The sequence below is a fragment of the Rhinopithecus roxellana genome, chromosome 7 (assembly GCF_007565055.1).
Source record: "Rhinopithecus roxellana isolate Shanxi Qingling chromosome 7, ASM756505v1, whole genome shotgun sequence".
Lineage (NCBI taxonomy): Eukaryota > Metazoa > Chordata > Mammalia > Primates > Cercopithecidae > Rhinopithecus > Rhinopithecus roxellana.
The window spans coordinates 151,184,227-151,205,234 of record NC_044555.1 but is presented as its reverse complement, the minus strand read 5'-3'; the positions used below and the strand labels follow the sequence as shown (position 1 = coordinate 151,205,234).

Below are 21,008 nucleotides of genomic sequence, written 5' to 3'. Positions count from 1 at the left end.
ATAAAAATTAGCCAGGCGTGATGGCAGGCACCTGTAATCCCAGCTACTTGGGAAGCTGAGGCAGGAGAACCACTTGAACCCAGGAGGCAGAGATTGCAGTGAGCCGAGATGGCCCACTGCACTACAGCCTGGGTGAGAGAGTGAGACTCCATCTCAAAAAAAAAAAAAGAAATAAGGTTGGAGAAAAATGCATGCAATGGATCACGGCAAGGAGTGTGTGTGCACTGATTATGTGGGGTTTTGTAGACCATGGCAAGGACTTTGAGCTTTTACTAAGCAAGATGGGGAGCCATTTGAGGGATTTTTAACCGGTGAGTGATGTAATATAACTTAATTTTAGGAGGGTCTGGCTGCTCTTTGGGCAACATCACATGGTGAAGAAGTTGTAACAGTAGCAGTAGTAGTAAGAATAATGGCATTTTGAAATCCAGGAAAATGAGACTTTAAAATGCATATACCTTTTGTCTATATGTCCCTGTTGACATTTTTCCTACAAAATTTTAATGTGAGGCTGGGCACGGTGGCTCACATCTATAATCCCAGCACTTTGGGAGGCTGAGGTGAGAGGATGGCTTGAGCCCAGGAGTTTGAGACGAGCCTAGGCAACATGTCAAAACCCCATCTCTACAAAAAATGTAAAAACTAGCTGGGCATGGTGGCACATACCTATAGTCCCAGATACATGGGAGGCTGAGGTGAGAGGATCACCTGAGCCTGTGGAGGTCGAGGCTACAGTGACCCATGATCACGCTACTGCACTCCAGCCTGGGTGACAGTGAAACATTGCCTCAAAAATAAAAAAAAAGTGTTCTTAAAACCTCAAGTCATAGGAATGGTTCTTTAGTCTTTTCCTTATTATTATATGTATTATGTTATTTATTACTATATTATTCCTTCTTAGTTTTTTTTTTTTTTGAGATGGAGTCTCGCTCTGCTCCAAGCCAGTGGCATGATCTCATCTCGGCTCACTGCAATCTCTGCCTCCTGGCCTCAACCTCCTGAGTAGCTGGGATTATAGGCACACGCCATCACACCCAGCTAATTTTTGTGGTTTTTTTTGTTTTTTTTTTTTTGTTTTTTGAGACGGAGTCTCGCTCTGTCGCCCAGGCTGGAGTGCAGTGGCGTGATCTCGGCTCACTGCAACCTCCACCTCCCAGGTTCAAGCAGTTCTCCTGCCTCAGCCTCCCAAGTAGCTGGGATTACAGGCGCCCACCACCACGCCCAGCTAATTTGTGTATTTTTAGTAAAGACAGGGTTTCACCATGTTGACCAGGCTGGTCTTGACCTTCTGCCCTCAGGTGATCCACCCGCCTCAGCCTCCCAAAGTGCTGGGATTACAGGCGTGAGCCACTGTGCCCGGCTTAATTTTTGTATTTTTAGTAGAGATGGGGTTTCACCATGTTGGCCAGGATGGTCTTGATTTCCTGACCTCGTGATCCACCTGCCTCGACCTCCCAAAGTGCTGGGATTACAGGCGTGAGCCACCGCGCCTGGCCTCATTTAGTATTCTCATTACATATGCACACAAACTTAAATGTCTTTGCTTTACAGTATTGCTTGCTCAGCGAATGTATATCATGAGAAAGGTCTGTCAGATTCATACAGTATACTTGAGCACCAATTATGTGTTTTGACACTACTGGGCACAAAGACAATAGAAAAGAAAAGGTGTAACAAATCCCCTGTCTGAGGTTAATAAGCCCCAAAGCAACAATTTGGGCTTTTGTTTGTTTTGTCAATCTCAAAATGCATTTTCAGAACCTTGATAGGTGATACTGTTAACCCTGATGACATTCAAAGTCCTCATTTCAAATATTCAAGGTAGAAAATTCAAAACCGTTTTTGTAAAACAAAAGAATTGGATTAGCAGACCCTTTTCATGAAATGAAATCTTACTTAGAAGCCTGATATGTAAAGCAAAAAAGCCAAGCTGCTCTGTTGGTGGGTATCTGGAAGCCTGCCTACTGTTGTGTTGTCACCCACCTGCACGGCCAGTAATGCCTAAGGCTCGTCTTCAAGCCTCCAGGTTTTACCAAGCACACTCTGAAAGCGAGTCTGTGTACGATCATTAGGGATAACAGAAGGAAATCAAGCAAAAACTTGCCCTTTATTTACAATAAACTCCATAAGGAATTTGAATTCTAAAGTTAACAAATCAATGAACTCCATGTAAAATAATCTTTACCTGGAATAATGGAAAACAATCGATGGTCCTTTTCTTAAAAACCAATTTTTCCCCATTGCAATACCTTTTTTTTTTTTTTTTAAAGATGAGGTCTTGCTCTGTTTCCAAGGCTGGAGTGCAGTCATTCCCATGTAGTATGTACTTTTCCCAACTACTGCCATGACTCACTTGCCATTTTCAAGGAATAGCAGCCCACTGCTCAAATGTTAATCCGCTTTGGCAACACCTACACAGACACACACAGGATCAATACTTTGTATCTTTCAGTCCAATCAAGTTGACACTTGGTATTAACCATCACAAACTTCTTTATAAACCGATATGGAATGAGCTCCAATACATATTGTTAAATTTAAAAAGCAAGATTAAAGACTACCATTTGTGTAAAAAGGGGGGGATTAAAATACATATTTGCTTGAATAAGCATTAATTAACTCTTAAAGGATATTGTTAATATTGATTGCCTCTAGGGAAAAGAACTGGGTGGTTGGGGAGTAGGGGTGGGAGACTTTTTGCCATATATTTTTTCTTTATACCTTTTGGGTTTTGAATCATGTGAATGAATTATGTATTCAGAAAAAATACATATTATTTAAAAAAATACAATTTCTCTCCATTTCAGCACTATAAACTCTGTACTAAAAAGTGGGGACGTGTGATAGAAACCACTTTTAGGAATATAAAACCTATATATTCAACTACAATACTTTCAGATATCCCCTAGTCTCAAATAGATTCTTTTTTCTTTTTTTAAATTTTGTAAATTATTTCTTCCATGATGATTTGAATGGACTCTTTTTTTTTTTTTTTTTTTTTTTTGAGACGGAGTTTTGCTCTTGTCGCCCAGGCTGGAGTGCAATGGCATGATCTCAGCTCACTGCAACCTCCGTCTCCCAGGATTACAGGCATGGGCTACCATGCCCAGCCTGACTATCTTCCAACAAGTACAAATATTTCATAAATAATATCTGGCGGTTTCTAGCCAACTGAGTAATTTGTTACATAATAAGCCACCTCACATTTTTCAACAAGAAATACATTAAATTTGAATGGTAAAGACATTACACAATGAATTAGGACACTTTTAAATTTTGTTTTAAATATTTGGGGGAGGGGACAGCACACTTCTACTTAATGAAGAGAAACATTTTTACAGTGCAGAGGTCTTTTATGTTTTTGCACCTATTATGCTTGAATTCATAGGGAATAGGTTCCAGCAGCCCAGACTCCTTTCCATTGGTTCTCACAAAGTATGCTTCTCTGGGTAGAGCAGCCTGGCACTTGAGTTGAACCCAGGTACCTCTCTTTTTGGCTTCCTTCTTTTTCTGATCATTTTCCCTCATGCATTTCAGGAAGCTATCTTGGCTCTTAGAGCGCTTAATGTACTCAATCCGCACATTAATTCTCTTGGCAAGAATCTTGCCCTTAGCTTCTTTGTTTACAACAATGCCGACAGCATGCTGGTTAACATTGTAGACACTTACAGTTTTGCCATGGTAACACTTATGGGACATTCCTTTTTGAATAGTATGCATTCCCTCGATGTCTCTATATGTGTATATATATTTTTTCTATATGTATATAGAATATATATAGAAATATATATAGTCCATAATGAACATATATTTTTCTGTATACATATAAAAAATATATATATATATTTTATGAGATGGAGTCTCGCCCTGTTGCCGAGGCTGGAGTGCAGTGGTGAGATCGTGGCTCACTGCAACTTCTACCTCCCAGGTTCAAGTGATTCTCCTGCCTCAGCCTCCTGAGTAGCTGGGACTACAAGCACATGCCACCACGCCCGGCTAATAATATCGCCTTTCTTATAGATTCGCGTGTACATGTCCAAAGAAACAACTCCATATTTTCTTTTTTTTTTTTTTTAAGACGGAGTCTTGCTCTGTTGCCCAGGCTGGAGTGCAGTGGCGTGATCTTGCTCACTGCAACCTCTACCTCCTGGGTTCAAGCGATTCTCCTGCCTCAGCCTCCCGAGTAGATGGGATTACAGGCGTCTGCCACCACGTCCAGCTAATTTTTGCATTTTTAGTAGAGATGCAGTTTTGCCATGTTGGCCAGGCTGGTCTTGAACTCCACCTCAAGTGATCCTCCCACCTCAGCTGTTTTCTAAAAGGCCTAGAGAACATCTATCGGGTGCCTCTCTTACCCTTTGTGTTTGTCGTTTTGGCAAATTACTGGAAGGTGGCAGTTCTGGCCGAAAGGAAGCTCTTTTTTAAAAAAAGAATTGCACTTCCCACACAACACTGGCATATCAAATAGATTATTTACATCTAAGGACCTCGAGCAGGCCTGAGAATAGGGTAGGGTGAGTGAGACACTTGCTTCATGTGCAAAATTTAAGGGGGTACCAAAAAATTCAGTTATCAAGAGGAATGATTTTTTGTTTGTTTGCTTTTGTGATGAGTCGTGCTGTCACCCAGGTTGGGGTGCAGTGGCATGTTTTCAGCTCACTGCAAGCTCCGCCTCCCGGGTTCATGCCATTCTCCTGCCTCAGCCTCCCGTGTAGCTGGGACTATAGGTGCCTGCCACCATGCCCGGCTAATTTTTTTGAATTTTTAAGTAGAGACGGGGTTTCACCGTGTTGGCCAGGATGGTCTCGATCTCCTGACCTCGTGGTCTGCCCACATCAGCCTCCCAAAGTGCTGGGATTACAGGCCTGAGCCACCACACCCGGCCTGAGGAATGATGTTTTAATGAAATATATAAAAAATCAAATTAATGCAAACGTCCATGATGAACAAAATATCAATATTTTTAATAAAGACAGGACCAGTAACAGTGCCACACTGAACCATATTGGAGCCTGAGGCAAAAGGCAAAATACAGCTTCCATATACAGGTTTTTATGTATTCTTGAATAATTAAATTTTTCCTGGAACATTAAAGGAGTTGAAAAAATACTGAAAAAGATAAATTACAACTCACAGCAATTAAGTTTAAAACATGTTATTTACACCAAAGCTAGAATTTATTAAATTCTACTTTCTTGGCTTTAGTGGAAGCAAGCTCATTCAAATTTTTTTTTTCTTGAGACGGTGTCTCACTCTGTCGCCCAGGCTGGAGCGCAGTGGTGTGATCTCAGCTCACTGCAACCTCTGCCTTCTGGGTTCATGCGATTCTCCTGCCTCAGCCTCCCAAGTAGCTGGGACTACAGGTGCGTGCCACCACACCCAGCTAATTTTTGTATTTTCAGTAGAGATGGGGTTTCACCATATTGGCCAGGCTGGTCTCAAACTCCTGACCTTATGATCTGCCCACCTCGGCCTCCCAAAGTGCTGGGATTACAGGCATGAGCCACCGAGCTCAGCCAGGAAATATTTTCATTAAAATCAGAAGCTTGGATCCTTTCAGACTGGCCAAGACAGTTCCTACAATTGTGACTTTTCTGAGGTAAAATTATCTGGCGCTGAGAATTTTTTTATTTCTAAAAATCAAACAGAGCCTCTAAGAGAGAAGACCCAAAGCAAAACAATCATAGATCTAAATCAGCAAGGGCTGGAGGGTGGTGGTAACTTCACAAAATTGAAAAGTTGGGATCTTGTTATACAGAAACAACCAGCTATGCCTTGTGATCAAAATCCAGAACAATCAAATGGAAATTACAGTGAAGATGAACAAAAGGGAAAGCAGAAATGGAGAGAAGGAGGAGGAGAAGCAGGTGGAGAAAGAGAGCGAGAAAAAGAAGAGGAAAATGAAAAGGAGCTGGAAGATGAACAGGAAAATAAAAAAGGAAAGGGAAAATGAGCAACAATATCCCAAGAAAAGATTAGTCAGCAAATCCCTCATGGACACTCTGGGCAAAGTTGAAGTTAAACAGGTGCCCCACGTTACAAGAGTGTTTATCACTCTCATTTGAATTTGGCATGACACATAAACAGATAAGTCAATGGTTTTGTAAAAAGAGGAAGAAATGTAATAAAGAAATGTCCAAGAGAAAGCATAAGAAAAAACATAAGAGATGGAGGGGGAGGTCTCTCTGGGTTGCCAAGGCTGGTCTCAAACTCTTGCCCTCGGGGGATCTTCTTCCCACTTTGGCCTCCAGAAGTGCTGTGATTACAAGCATGAGCCATTGTGCCTGGCTGAGACTTTTTTTCTTTTTCCTTTTTTTTTCTGAGACCGAGTCTTGCTCTGTCTCCCAGGCTGGAGTGCAGTGGCGTGGTCTCAGCTCGCTGCAGCCTCTGCCTCCCAGGTTCAAGCGGTTCTCCTGCCTCAGCCTCCTGAGTCTAGCTAAGAAGTTTTGTATGACACCATTCTCACCAATAAATGGAGTTCTGAAAGGATAAACAAGAACATATTAACAATTGTTAGTTCCGTGGGGTAGAACTAAATGAGGGGGGTGCAAAGGAGTTCCTAAAGATCCTGTTTTTACACTACTGTGGTTTTAAAGTTTTTATAATGGATGTTAATTGATTTCATTTCAGAAAAAAATCAATAAAGAAATTTCCAACCTCTGGAAGTGTTTTGAGACTGAAAGGGAATTCCATTGTAGAAGTTAATGGGTTCAGTGCATTCTGGAACTTGTCACTCTATCTCTAAACATCCCTTCCAGGCCGGGCACGGTGGCTCACGGCTATAATCCCACCACTTTGGGAGGCCGAGGCTGGAAGATAATTCGAGGTCAGAAGTTCGAGACCAGCCTGACCAACATGGTGAAACCCCATCTCTACTAAACATACAAAATTAGCTGGGCATTGTGGCCCATGCCTGTAATCCCAGCTACTCGAGAGGCTGAAGCAGGAGAACTGCTTGTGCCCGGGATGGGGAGATTGCAGTGAGCTGAGATCATGCCATTGCACTCCAACCTGGATGACAAAAGAGAAACTCTGTCTCTAAATAAATAAATAAACACCCCCTAAAAAAAAAAGTCCGAAGCTTGGCTGGGCACAGTGGCTCATGCCTGTAATCCCAGCACTTTGGGAGGCTGAGGTGGGAGGATCACTTGAGGTCAGGAGTTCGAGACCAGCCTGGCCAATGTGGTGAAACCCCCGACTTTACTAAAAATACAAATAATTAGCCGGGGGTGGTGGCGCATGCTTGTAATCCTAGCTAGGCACGAGTCTAAGGCAGGAGAATTGCTTGAACCTGAGAGGCGGAAGTTGCAAAGCGGAGATCGCCCTGTTGTAGTCTAGCCTGGGTGACAACAGCGATACTCCGTCTCAAAAAATAAAAAATAAAAATAAAAATCACAAGCTTAGGTCTAATATATAGAATTTGGGGTAAGTTCTAGTAATCTGGTGCAATTTAAATGCAAGGTGGACATCGAAGAATCTCTAGAAATGAGGACCACAAGGTAGACATGGACTACGTAGTTATGCCACGCTAAGGAGTTTAGATTTTATTTTGAAGGTGATGGGGAACCTCTCAAATATTTTAAGCACCTAATTGCAGAAGATTACAATCACATGAGTGAGTGCTGAAGTCAAAAAGGAAAAATCTGGAATAGAGACTTAGTCGATTTCTAAGGTAGAAATGTAATTCCAAGACAGGCAGACTAGGTTCTGAATATGAGGAGTAAGAGGAAACAAAAGAGGACGACCCCTCAAGACTCACCATAAACAATCTGCTCTTTATCCATATTACATTACATCTTCTTCCTGACATGTGTGAAAGGAAGTAAGTTACTCTCTCTTTTCTAAAAAGCATGCCAAGCGCCTTTTATTTGTGGGGCAGAGTTCACCATAAAAAGTTGAGAACCACCGGGCGCGGTGGCTCATGCCTGTAATCCCAGCACTTTGGGAGGCCGAGGCGGGCGGATCACGAGGTCAGGAGATCGAGACCATCTTGGCTAACACACGGTGAAACCCTGTCTCTACTAAAAATACAAGAAAATTAGCCGGTCGTGGTAGCGGGCGCCTGTAGTCCCAGCTACTAGGGAGGCTGAGGCAGGAGATTGGAGTGAACCCGGGAGGCAGAGCTTGCAGTGAGCCGAGATCGTGCCACCGCACTCCAGCCTGGGCTACAGAGTGAGACTCTGTCTCATGAACAAACAAACAAACAAACAAAAACTTGAGAACCATGAGCCATTAATCTGATCAAGATTCTCATACCCATCCAGAATACATATGCACATGCGTAAGATGTATCCTTCTCCTCGCCCCCACTACAGTCCATTTCAAGAAAATCTTCTTTTAAGAAACTGGCAAGAAAACTGGTATTCTGCCAAATATGCCAAGATTCATATATAGATAGAAAGGTTCCCCATTACCTTCAAAATAAAATCTAAACGCCTTAGCATGGCATAATTATGTAGTCCATGTCTACCTTGTGATTCTCATCTCTAGAGATTCTTCAATGTCTACCTTGCATTTAAGTTGCACCAGATTACTAGAACTTCCCCCAATTTATTCTACATAAATATGAATGTATGTATTCATATGATATACAGTGACTGGTAGGTCGACTGTTTTGTTTACTTTTTTAGGCAAGCCAAAATATTTAAAGATAAAATAGGGCAGAAAAAAAAAATCTATTTACCTTCTTCTATGAAAGAAAGGAGGATGCCCTTCTAAATAAAAATTATTTAAGAATTCAATCTAATATTGGCATCTAAGCCAATGCTGCTTGCTATCCTAAAATTATTTTCCTTTTAAAATAATCTTTGATGTCCATTTCCAGTAATATGGTAGCCAAAATAACCTGAATGAAAGTCCTCCCACACTACAAAACACTTAGAAATACCAAATACGATATAAAATCCTTTTAAACGTACAACTGAACTTGCAAGTAAAGGAAATCCCCAGGGGTCAAAACAAAGTGGAAAAACCCAAAACCAGAACATTGGGTAGGAGTTAAAATGTCAGTTGCTCCACTAGGGGTGGGGGTGGGGTGCAGGTAATTTAGTTATCTCATTAAGTAAGATGGTCAGGTTTTTTTTTTTTTTTTTTTTTTTTTTTTTTTCCCATAGGTTATCGGGGAACAGGTGGTGTTTAGTTATATGAGTAAGTTATTTAGTGGTGATTTGTGAGATTTTGGTGCACCCATCACCCGGGTAGTATACACTGAACCCAATTTGTAGTCTTTTATACCTCACCCCCTTCCCACCCTTTCACCCTGAGTCTCCAAAGTCCATTGTGTCATTCTGATGCCTTTGCATCCTCATAGCTTAGCTCCCACTTATAAGTGAGAACATACAATGTCTGGTTTCCCATTCCTGAGTTACTTCACTTAGAATAATAGTCTCCAATCCCATCCAGGTCGCTGTGAATGCCATTAATTCACTCCTTTTTATGGCTGGGTAGTATTCCATTGTATATATATACCATGGTTAATTTATCCACTGGTTGATTGATGGGCATTTGGGTTGGTTTCACGTTTTTGCAATTGCAAATTGTGCTGCTATAAACGGGTGTGCAAGTATCTTCTTCGTATAATGACTTCTTTTCCTCTGGGTAGATACCCAGTAGTGGGACTGCTGGATCAAATGGTAGTTCTACTTTCAGATCTTCAAGGAATCTCCACACCTTTTTTTTCTTTTTCTTTTTCTTTTTCTTTTTCTTTCTTTCTTTTTTTTTTTTTTTTGAGACAGAGTCTCATTCTGTCGCCCAAGCAGATCGCAGTGGTGCGATCTCAGCTCACTGCAACCTCCGCCTCCTGGGTTCACGTGATTCTCCTGCCTCAGCCTCCCGAGTAGCTGGGATTACAGGTGCACACCACCATGCCCAGCTAATTTTTTGTGTATTTTTTAGTAGAGACGGGATTTCACTATGTTGGCCAGACTGGTCTCGAACTCCTGACCTCGTGATCTGCCCATCTCGGCCTCCCAAAGTACTGGAATTACAGGCGTGAGCCACCGCGCCCGGCCCCCACACTGTTTTCCATAGTGGCTGTACTCGTTTACATTCCCACCAGCACATAAAAGTGTTCCCTGTTCACTGCATCCACACCAACATCTACTGTTTTTTGATTTTTTGATTATGGCCATTCTTGCAGGAGTAAGGTGGTATTGCATTGCGGTTTTGAGTTGCATTTCCCCAATCATTGGTGATATTGAGCACTTTTTCATACACATTTGTATATCTTCTTTTGAGAATTGTCTTTTCATGTCCTTAGCCCACTTTTTGATGGGATTGTTTTTATCTTGCTGATTTGTTTAAATTCATTGTAGATTCTGGATATTAGTCCTCTGTCAGATGTATAGATTGTGAAGCTTTTCTCCCACTCTGTGGGTTCTCTTTACGCTGCTGACTGTTCCTTTTCTCGTGCAAAAGCTCTTTAGTTTAAGACCCAGCTGTTTATCTTTGTTTTTATTGCATTTGTTTTTGGGTTCTTGGTCATGAAGTTCTTGCCTAAGCCAATGTCTATAAGGGTTTTTCTAATGTTATCTTCTAGAATTTTAATAGTTTCAGGTCTTAGATTTAAGTCCTTAATCCATCTTGAGTTGATTTTTGTATAAGGTGAGAGATGAAGATTCAGTTTCATTCTCTTACATGTGGCTAGCCAATTATCCCAGCACCATTTGTTGAAAAGGGTGTCCTTTCTCCACTTTATGTTTCTGTTTGCTTTGTTGAAGATCAGTTGGCTGTAAGTATTTGGGTTTATTTCCAGGTTCTTTATTCTGTGCCATTGATCTATGTGCCTATTTTTATACCAGTACCATGCTGTTTGTCTGACTATGGCCTTATAGTATAGCTTGGAATCAGGTAATGTGATGCCTCCAGATTTGTTCTTTTTGCTTAGTCTTGCTTTGGCTATGTGGGCTCTTTTTTGGCTCCATATGAACTTTAGAATTGTTTTTTCTAATTCTGTGATGAATGATGGTGGTATTTTGATGGGAATTGCATTGAATTTGTAGATTGCTTTTGGAAGGATGGTCATTTTCACAATATTGATTCTACCCATTCATGAGTATGGGATGTGTTTCTATTTGCTTGTGTCATCTATGCTTTCCTTCAGCAGTGTTTTATAGTTTTCCTTGTAGAGGTTTTTCACCTCCTTGGTTAGGTCTTTTCCTAAGTATTTTATCTTTTTCGCAGCTATTGTAAAAGGGGTTGAGTTCTTGATTGGATTCTCAGCTTGGTCACTGTTGGTGTATAGAAGAGCTACTGATGTGTGTACATTAATTTTGTATCTGAAAACTTTGCTGTATTCTGTTATCAGTTTCAGGAGCTTTCTGGAGGAGTCTTTAGGATTTTCTAGGTAAACAATCATATAATCCACAAACAGCGACAGTTTGACTTCCTCTTTACCGATTTGGATGTCCTTGATTTCTTTCTCTTGTCTGATTGCTCTGGCTAGGACTTCCAGCACTACGCTGAAAAGAAGTGGTGAGAGTGGGCATCCTTGTCTTGTTCCAGTTCTCAGAGGGAGTGCTTTCAACTTTTCCCCATTCAGTATTATGTTGGCTGTGGGTTTGTCATAGATGGCTTTTATTACATTGAGGTATGTCCCTTGTATGCCAATTTTGCTGAGAGTTTTAATCATAAAGGGATGCTGAATTTTGTCAAATGCTTTTTCTGCATCTATTGAGATGATCGTGCAATTTTTATTTTTAATTCTGTTTATGTGGTGTATCACATGTATTAACTTGTGTATGTTAAACCATTCCTGCATCCCTGGTATGAAACCAACTTGATCATGGTGGATTATCTTTTTTTCTTCTTCTTCTTTTTGAGACAGAGTTTCGCTCTTGTTGCCTGTGCTGGAGTGCAATGGCACAATCTCGGCTCACCGCAACCTCTGCCACCTGGGTTCAAGCAATTCTTCTGCCTCAGCCTCCCAAGTAGCTGGGATTACAGGCATGCGCCACAACGCCCAGCTAGTTTTGTATTTTTAGTAGAGACGAGGTTTCTCCATATCGGTCAGGCTGGTCTCGGACTCCTGACCTCAGGTGATCAGCCGGCCTCAGACTCCCAAAGTGCTGGGATTAGAGGAGTGAGCTACCACGCCCGGCCCCTGGATTATCTTTTGGATATGTTATTGGATTTGGTTACTAGAATTTTGTTAAGGATTTTAGCATCTATGTTCATTAGGGATATTGGTCTGTAGTTTTGTTTTTTGGTTATGTCCTTTCCTGGTTTTGGTATTAGAATGATACTGGCTTCATAGAATGATTTAGGGAGGGTTCCCTCTTTCTCTATCTTGTGGAATAGTGCCAGTACAATTCTTTGAATGTCTGGTAGAATTCTGCTGTGAATCCGTTTGGTCCTGGACTTCTGTTTTTTGTTGGGGTTTTGTTTTGTTTTGTTTTGTTTTTGAGACAGAGTCTTGCTCTGTCACCTAGGCTGGAGTGCAGTGGTGCGATCTCAGCTCACTGCAACCTCTGCCTCCTGGGTTCAAGTGATTCTCCTGCCTCAGACTCCCAAGTAGCTGGGATTACAGGTGGGTGACACCACTCCCGGCTAATTTTTTTGTATTTTTAGTAGAGACGGGGTTTCACCATATTGGTCAGGCTGGTCTTGAACTCCTGACCTCATGATCCACCCGCCTCGGCCTCCCAAAGTGCTGGGATTACAAGCGTGAGCCACCGCGCCCAGCCCTTTTCTTGGTAATTTTTAAATTACCATATCAATCTCGCAGCTGGTTATTGGTTTGTTCAAAGTATCTAACGCTTCCTGATTTAAGCTAGGAGGGTTGTACTTCCCGGAAATTTATCCATCTCTTCTAGATTTTCTTTTTTTTTTTTTTTTTTTTTTTTTTTGAGATGGAGTCTCGCTCTGTCACCCAGGCTGGAGTGCTGTGGCCGGATCTCAGCTCACTGCAAGCTCCGCCTCCCGGGTTCACGCCATTCTCCTGTCTCAGCCTCCCGGGTACCTGGGACTACAGGCGCCGCCACGTCGCCCGGCTAGTTTTTTTGTAGTTTTTAGTAGAGACGGGGTTTCACCGTGTTAGCCAGGATGGTCTCGATCTCCTGACCTCGTGATCCGCCCGTCTCGGCCTCCCAAAGTGCTGGGATTACAGGCTTGAGCCACCGCGCCCGGCGATTTTCTAGTTTAAGCATGTAAGGCGTTCATAGTAGCCTTGAATGATCTTTTGTATTTCTGTGGTGCCAGTTGTAATATCTCCCCTTTCGTTTCTTATTGAGCTTGTTTGGATTTTCTCTCTTCTTTTCTTGATTAATCTTGCTAATGATCTATCAATTTTATTTATCTTTTCAAAGAACCAGCTTTTTGTTTCAGTTATCTTTTGTATTTTTTTTTTGTTTGCTTGTTTCAATTTCATTTAGTTCTGCTCTGATCTTGGTTATTTCCTTTCTTCTGTTGGGTTTCGGTTTGGTTTGTTCTTGTTTCTCTAGTTCCTTGAGGTGTGACCTTAGATTGTCTGTCTGTGCTCTTTCACACTTTGTGATGTAGGCTTTTAGGGCTATGAACTTTCCTTTTAGCACCGCCTTTGCTGAATCCCAGAGGTTTTGATAGGCTGTGTCACTACTGTCATTCAGTTCGAAGAATTTTTTAATTTCCATCTTGATTTCATTTTTGACCCAATGATCATTCAGGAACAGGTTATTTAACTTCGATGTATTTGCATAGTTTTGAAGGTTCCTTTTGGAGTTGATTTCCAGTTTTATTCCACTGTGGTCTGAGAGAGTGCTTGAGATAATTTCATTTTCCTTAAATGTATTGAGGCTTGCTTTGTGGCCTATCATATGGTCTGTCTTGGAGAAAGTTCCATGCACTGTTGAACAGAGTGTATATTCTGAGGTTGTTGGATGGAATGTTCTGTAAGTATCTGTTAAGTCCATTTGTTCCAGGGTATAGTTTAAATCCGTTGTTTCTGTCTTGATGACCTGTCTAGTGCTGTCAGTGGAATATTGAAGTCCCCCACTATTATTGTGTTGAGGTCTATCTTATTTCTTAGGTCTATTAGTAATTGTTTTATAAATTTGGGAGTTCCAGTGTTAGGTGCATATATGTTTAGGATTGTGATATTTGCCTGTTGGACAAGGCCTTTTGCTGTTACATAATGTCCCTCTTTGTCTTTTTTAGTTGCTGTTGCTTTAAAGTTTGTTTTGTCTGATATAAGAATAGCTACTCCTGGCTGAGCATGGTGGCTCATGTCTGTAAATCCCAGCACTTTGGGAGGCTGAGGCGGGTGGATCACAAGGTCAGGAGTTCGAGACCAGCTTGGCCAATATGGTGAAACCCTGTCTCTACTAAAAATACAAAAATTAGTTGGGCATGGTGGCGAGTGCCTGCACAGCTACTCAGGAGGCTGAGGCAGGAGAATAGCTTGAATCCAGGAGGTGGAGGTTGCAGTGAGCTCAGATTGCACTACTGCACTCCAGTCTGGGCGACAGAGTAGACTCCATCTCAAAAAACAAAAACAAAAACAAAAAGAATAGCTGCTCCTGCTCGCTTTTGGTGTCCATTTGCATGAAATGTCTTTTTCCACCCCTTTACCTTAAGTTTATGTGAGTCCTTATGTCTCTTGAAGGCAGATGGTTGGTGAATTCTTTTTTTTTTTTTTTTTTTTTTTTTTTTTTTTTTTTTTTTTTTTTTTTTTTTTATGGGACGGAGTTTCGCTCTGTTGCCCAGGCTGGAGTGCAGTGGTGCGATCTCGGCTCACTGCAACCTCCGTCTCCCAGGTTCAAGTTGGTTGGTGAATCTTATCCATTCTGCAATTCTGTATCTTTTAAGTGGAGCATTAAGTCCATTTACATTCAATGTTAGTACAGAGATGTGAGGTACCATTCCATTCATCATGCAATTTGTTGCCTGTGTATCTTGTTTTTTTTCTTTTTGTTTTTAATTTTTTTTTTTTTTTTTTTTTTTAAGACAGAGTTTTGCTCTTGTTGCCCAGGCTGGGGTGCGATGGCACCATCTTGGCTCACTGCAACCTCCACCTCCCAGATTCAAGTGATTCTCCTGCCTCAGCCTCCCAAGTAGCTAGGATTACAGGCAAGTGCCACCATGCCCAGCTAATTTTTGTATTTTTAGTAGAGATGGGGCTTCACCATCTTGGCCAGGATGGTCTCGAACTCCTGACCTCGTGATCTACCCTCCTCAGCCTCCCAAAGTGCTGGGATTACAGGTGTGAGTCACCGCATCTGGCCTGTATTTTTGTTTTATTGGTCCTGTGAGATTTATGCTTTAAAAAGGTTATGTTTTGATGTGTTTTCACGATTTGTTTCAAGATTTAGCGCCCCTTTTAGCAGTTCTTGTAGTGGTGGCTTGGTAGTGGCAAATTCCCTCAACATGTGTTTGTTTTTAAAAAACCTATCTTTCCTTCACATATGAAGCTTAGTTTCACTTGATACAAGGTTCTTAGCTGGGCACAGTGGCTCACGCCTGTAATCCCAGCACTTTGAGAGGCCTAGGCAGGCGGATCACCTGAGGTCAGGAGTTCGAGACCAGCCTGACCAACATGGAGAAACCCCATCTCTACTAAAAATACAAAATTAGTCAGGTGTGGTGGCGCATGCCTGTAATCCCAGCTACTTGGGAGGCTGAAGCAGGAGAATCGCTTGAACCCGGGAGGCAGAGGTTGCAGTGAGCCAAGATCTCGCCATTGCACTCCAGCCTGGGCAACAAGAGCGAAACTGCGTCTCAAGAAGAAAAAAAAGATTCTTAGCTGATAATTGTTTTGTTCGAGGAGGCTGAAGATAGGGCTTCAGTCCCTTCTAGCTTGCAGGATTTCTGCTAATAAATCTGCTGTTAATCTGATAGATTTTCCTTTATAGGTTATCTGGTACTTTTGTCTCACAGCTCTTAAGATTCTTTCCTTCATCTTAACTTTAGATAAGCTGATGACAATGTGCCTAGGTGATGATCTTCTGACAATGAAATTCTCAGATGTTCTTTGTGCTTCTTGTATTTGGATGTCTAAGTTTCCAGCAAGGCTGGGAAAGTTTTCCTCGATATTCCCCCAAATACGTTTTCCAAACTTTTAGATTTCTCTTCTTCCCCAGGAATACCAATTATTCTTGGGTTTGGTCATTTAACATAATCCCACACTTCTTGGAGGCTTTGTTCATGTTTTCTTATTCTTTTTTCTTTGTCTTTGTTGGATTGGTTTAATTTGAATACCTTGTCTTTGAGCTCTGAATTTCCTTCTTCTACTTGTTCAATTCTATGGCTGAGACTTTCCTGAGCATTTTGCATTTCTATAATTGTGTCCATTGTTTCCTGAAGCTTTGATTGTTTTTTATTTATGCTATCAATTTCATTGAATAGTCCTCTCTTCACTTTTTTTTTTGAGATGGAGTTTCACTCTTGTTGCCCAGGCTGGAGTGCAATGGCACTATCTCAGCTCACTGCAACCTCTGCCTCCCGGGTTCAAGCAATTCTCCTGCCTCAGCCTCCTGAGTAGCTAGGACTACAGGCATGTACCACCACACCTGGCTAATTTTGTATTTTAGTAGAGACAGGGTTTCTCCATGTTGATCAGGCTGGTCTCGAACTTCTGACCTCAGGTGATCTGCCCACCTTGGACTCCCAAAGTGCTGGGATTATAGGCATGAGCCACCATGCTCAGCCTTTTCTTCTTGTTTCATTTCTTTTCTTTCCTTTTATTTTTTTTCTTTTTTTTTGAGATGGAGTCTCACTCTGTTGCCCAGGCTGGAGTGCAGTGGCACAATCTTGACTCATTGCAACCTCCGCCTCCCAGGTTCAAGTGATTCTCCTACCTCAGCCTCCCAAGTAGCTAAGACTACAGGTGTGTGCCACCACACTCGGCTAATTTTTTTGTATTTTTAGTAGAGACGAGGTTTCACCGTGTTAGCCAGGATGGTCTCGATCTCCTGACCTCATGATCCGCCCACCTCAGCCTCCCAAAGTGCTGGGATTACAGGTGTGAGCCACCGTGCCTCTCCAATTTTTTTTATTTCCTTACATTGGGCTTCACCTTTCTCTGGTGCCTCCCTGAGTAGCTTAATTACTAACCTCCAGAATTCTTTTTCAGGTAAATCAAAGATTTCTTCTTGGTTTGGATCCACTGCTGGTGAGTTAGTGTGATCTTTTGTGGGTGTCAAGGAACCTTGTTTTTTCATATTACCAGAGTCAGTTTTCTGTTTCCTTCTCATTTGGGTAGGCTCTGTCAGAGGGAAGGTCCAGGGCTGAAGGCCGTTGTTCAGATTCTTTTGTCCCATGGCATGTTCCCTTGATGTAATACTCTCCCCCTTTTCCTGTGGATGTGGCTCCCTAAGAGCCAAGCTGTAGTGATTGTTACAGCTTTTCTGGATCTAGCCACCCAGCAAGTCTACCAGGCTCTGGGTTTGTACTCGGGGTAGTCTGCACAGAGTCCTGTGATGTGAACCGTCTATGGGTCTCTCAGCTGTGGATACCAGCACCTGATCTGGTGAAGATGGAAAGGAGTGAAATGGACTCTGTGAAGGTTCTTAGCTTTGGTGGTTTAATGTACTATTTTTGTGCTTGTTGGCCTCCTGCTGGGAGGTGGCACTTTCCAGACAGCATCAGCTGTGGTGGTATGGGGAGGAACAGGCGGTGGGCGGGGTCCTAGAACTCCCAAGAGTATGTGCCCTTTGTCTTCAGTTACCAGGGTGGGTAGGGTAGGACCATTGGATTGGGGCAGGGCTAGGTGTGTCTGAGCTCAGAGTCTCCTTGGGCAGGTCTTGCTGCAGCTGCTGTGGGGTATGGGGGTGAGGCTCCCAGGTCAATGGAGTTATAATCATAGAAGAATTATGGATGTCTCTACTGTGTTGTGCAGGTTGTCAGGAAAGTGGGGGAAAGCCAGCAGTCACAGGCCTCACACAGCTCCCACAGAATCCAAAGGGCTGGTCTCACTCCCACTGTACCCCCACCCAACAGCACTGAGTCTGTTTCCAGGCAGTGAGTAAGCAGGGCTGAGATCTTGCCCCAGGCTACCCACCTCCCAGCTGTGAAAGCAAGTATGGCTTTCCTTCTTACCCCGCCTGTGGAGTCTGCACACCAGATTCATGCCCCACCCCCTAACAAGTTCTGGCCAGAAGACTTCTCCATCAGTCCATCAGTTCGAACTGTCTTTTTTGTTTGTTTGTTTGTTTTTGAGATGGAGTTTTGCTCTGTCGCCCAGGCTGGAGTGCAGTGGCACGATCTCAGCTCACTACAGCCTCTGCCTCCTGGGTTCAAGTGATTCTCCTGCCTCAACCTTCCGAGTAGCTGGGATTACAGGCATGCACCACTACGCCTGGCTAATTTTTGTATTTTTAGTAGAGAAGAGGTTTCACCATCTTGGCCAGGCTGGTCTCGAACTCCTGACGTCCGGTGATCCACCCTCCTCACGCTCTCAAAGTGCTAGGATTACAGGCTTGAGCCACTGTGCCCGGCCTCAGTTAAAATTGTTACAAAGTTCGGCTGGAGATTTCTTTCCCCCTGTGACCTTTTCCAAGTGCCTCTGGCCACCCTACCAAAGGACCCCTGTAAGACCAGGCAGAAATGGTTTGCTAGGGGACCCAGTGAGCTCACAGGGCTTTTCCCGCTCTTTCCTCTACTCCTGTATTTCGCACAATATCTAAATTGACTCAGCTCCAGGTAAGGTCAGAATCTTCTCCTGTAACCTAGGCCTTCAGTTTCCCCAGTGGGGGTGTGTGTTCGGGGGCAGAAGATCTCCCTTTCCCACTTCCACAGTTTGGGCACTCACAGTGTTTGGTGTGTCTCCTGGGTCCTGCAGGAGCAGTCCGCTTTCTTCAGAGGGTCTGTGGGTCTTCTTGAGTTTCCTGATTTATTCCTGCAGTCGTTCTGGAGCAAAATTTCATGATGCAAGCGTCCACATGTTGCTCTGTTCGTCCAAGTTGGAGCTGCAATCTAGTCCTGCCTCCCATCTGCCGTGATCCACCTTCTTCTTCTTCTTTTGTATGGAACACTTCACAGATTTGTGCATTATCCTTGTGCAGGGACCATGCTAATCTTTTCTGCGTCATTCCAATTCCAGTACATGTGCTGCTGAAGCGAGCACACGTGCTTTGGTTCTGATGGCCTTGTAGAGGCAGGAGACAGAGCCTTCGGCCTAAGTCAGGCAGGGGTTTGGAACTGAAACACCTGTAGGAAGTTGGGAGTTTCAAAGGACTACACCTTCAATACGGTTGAACTAGACAAAAATTCATTCGCTAGCATAGGAAGACAACCTGAGCTCTAAAAAGGTAGAAAACAGGTCTCCCTCTGAGGCCTGCTTTCACATGGGTTTGGGATTCAAAATGTATAACTCCTACAATGTCCAGGAACCCTCTACACCAAACAATGAGTATAAAGTGTATACTCACTTAAGAGTATAACTATTGTTATTCCTACCTAGCGGAAGCAACATAAAACAGCTCTAGAGAGACATATCCCTCACGAGATACCCACAAGTAAAGCTGCACTGAACACAATTTAAAATAAAAAATTACAAAACACATGAAAAAACACCACACCATAATCAAATGTCTGAAGATACAACACATAGACCCTGAAACATGCAGACTCATCTAATATACACTATAAAATATGCTTAAAATGATTAAAGATATAATTGAAAATGTAAGAAAAGAACAAGACATTATTTTATTTTTACAGATTTGAGGATACAAATGCAGCTTTGTTACATGGATATATTGTGTAGTGGTGAAGTTTGGGCTTTAAAGTGTAACCATCACTCAAATCATATACATAGAACCCATTAGGTAATTTTTTTTTTTTTTTTTTTTTTTTTTTTTTTTTTTTTGCTACAGAGTTTCGCTCTTGGTGCCCAGGCTGGAGTACAGTGGTGCAATCTTGGCTCACTGCAATCTCTGCCTCTGGGGTTCAAGCGATTCTTCTGTCTCAGCCTCACAAGTAGCTGGGATTACAGGCGTGTGCCACCAAGCCCAGCTAATTTTTTGCATTTTTAGTAGAGACAGGGTTTCATCATGTTGGCCAGGCTGGTCTCAAACTGCTGACCTCAGGTGATCCACCCGCCTCAGCCTCCCAAAGTGCTGGGATTACAGGTGTGAGCCGTTGTGCCTGACCCATTAGGTAATTTTTTTATCCCTTACACCTCTTGCACCTCCCACCTTTCTGGGTCTACAGTGTCTATTATTCCACTCCAGTACACTATTTTTAAAAGGCCAGGTAGTATTGAAAAAGAATTCTAGACATGAAAAAATGTTTTAAATTTAAAAACTCAATAGACATGTTAAACCACAGATTGGGCACAATTAAAGAGAAAAGTAGTAACTGGAAAAATAGATATATAGAATGCAACACAGAGAGATAAAGAAATAAAAAATATGAAAAGAGGTAAAGAGACATGCAGGACAAATTTTGAAAGTAATATTCAAAGAAGTAATGATTGAGGGTATTCTACAACTGATTATTTAAAAATGTGAATTCTCGGGCCAGACGCCGTGGCTCAAGCCTGTAATCCCAGCACTTTGGGAGGCCAAGGCAGGTGGATCACCAGGTCAGCAGCTCAAGACCAGCCTGACCAAGATGGTGAAACCCCATCTCTACTAAAAATACAAAAAAATTAGCCAGGCGTGGTGGCAGGCACATGTAATCCCAGCTACTCGGGAGGCTGAGGCAGGAGAATTGCTTGAACCCAGGCGGCAGAGGTTACAGCGAGCTAAGATCGTGCCACTGCACTCCAGGCTGGGTGACAGACTGAGACTCCATCTAAAAAAAAAAAAAAAAAAAAGATTAAAATAAAAAGAAATGTGAATTCTCAAATTCAGGAACTGTGAGTCCTGGGCGAGATAAATACAACTAAATTCACATTTAGACCATTTTATTGAATCTTTAGAACATCAAAACAAATGATCCTGGTGATAATACTTAACATTTTCTATGTGCCAGGATTGTTCTAAACACTGTACCCAAGAGATAATCATTTTAATATATTGTTATATTTTCTTCCAGTGTTTTATCGATGTATGTATATGCACAATACAAAAATTCAAAGCAAAACCAGAATA

General features: G+C 42.4%; 1 non-coding gene and 1 pseudogene across 1 annotated transcript; one reads left to right on the top strand and one right to left on the bottom strand.

Moving 5' to 3' along the window:
- Nucleotides 1–3,642: 3,642 nt before the first annotated feature.
- LOC115898651 lies at nucleotides 3,643–7,503 on the top strand (annotated as a pseudogene).
- Nucleotides 7,504–18,929: 11,426 nt separating this feature from the next.
- Nucleotides 18,930–19,036, bottom strand: LOC115898846. The gene has a single exon (XR_004058510.1). It is a non-coding gene; the product is annotated as a U6 spliceosomal RNA (small nuclear RNA).
- Nucleotides 19,037–21,008: the final 1,972 nt, after the last annotated feature.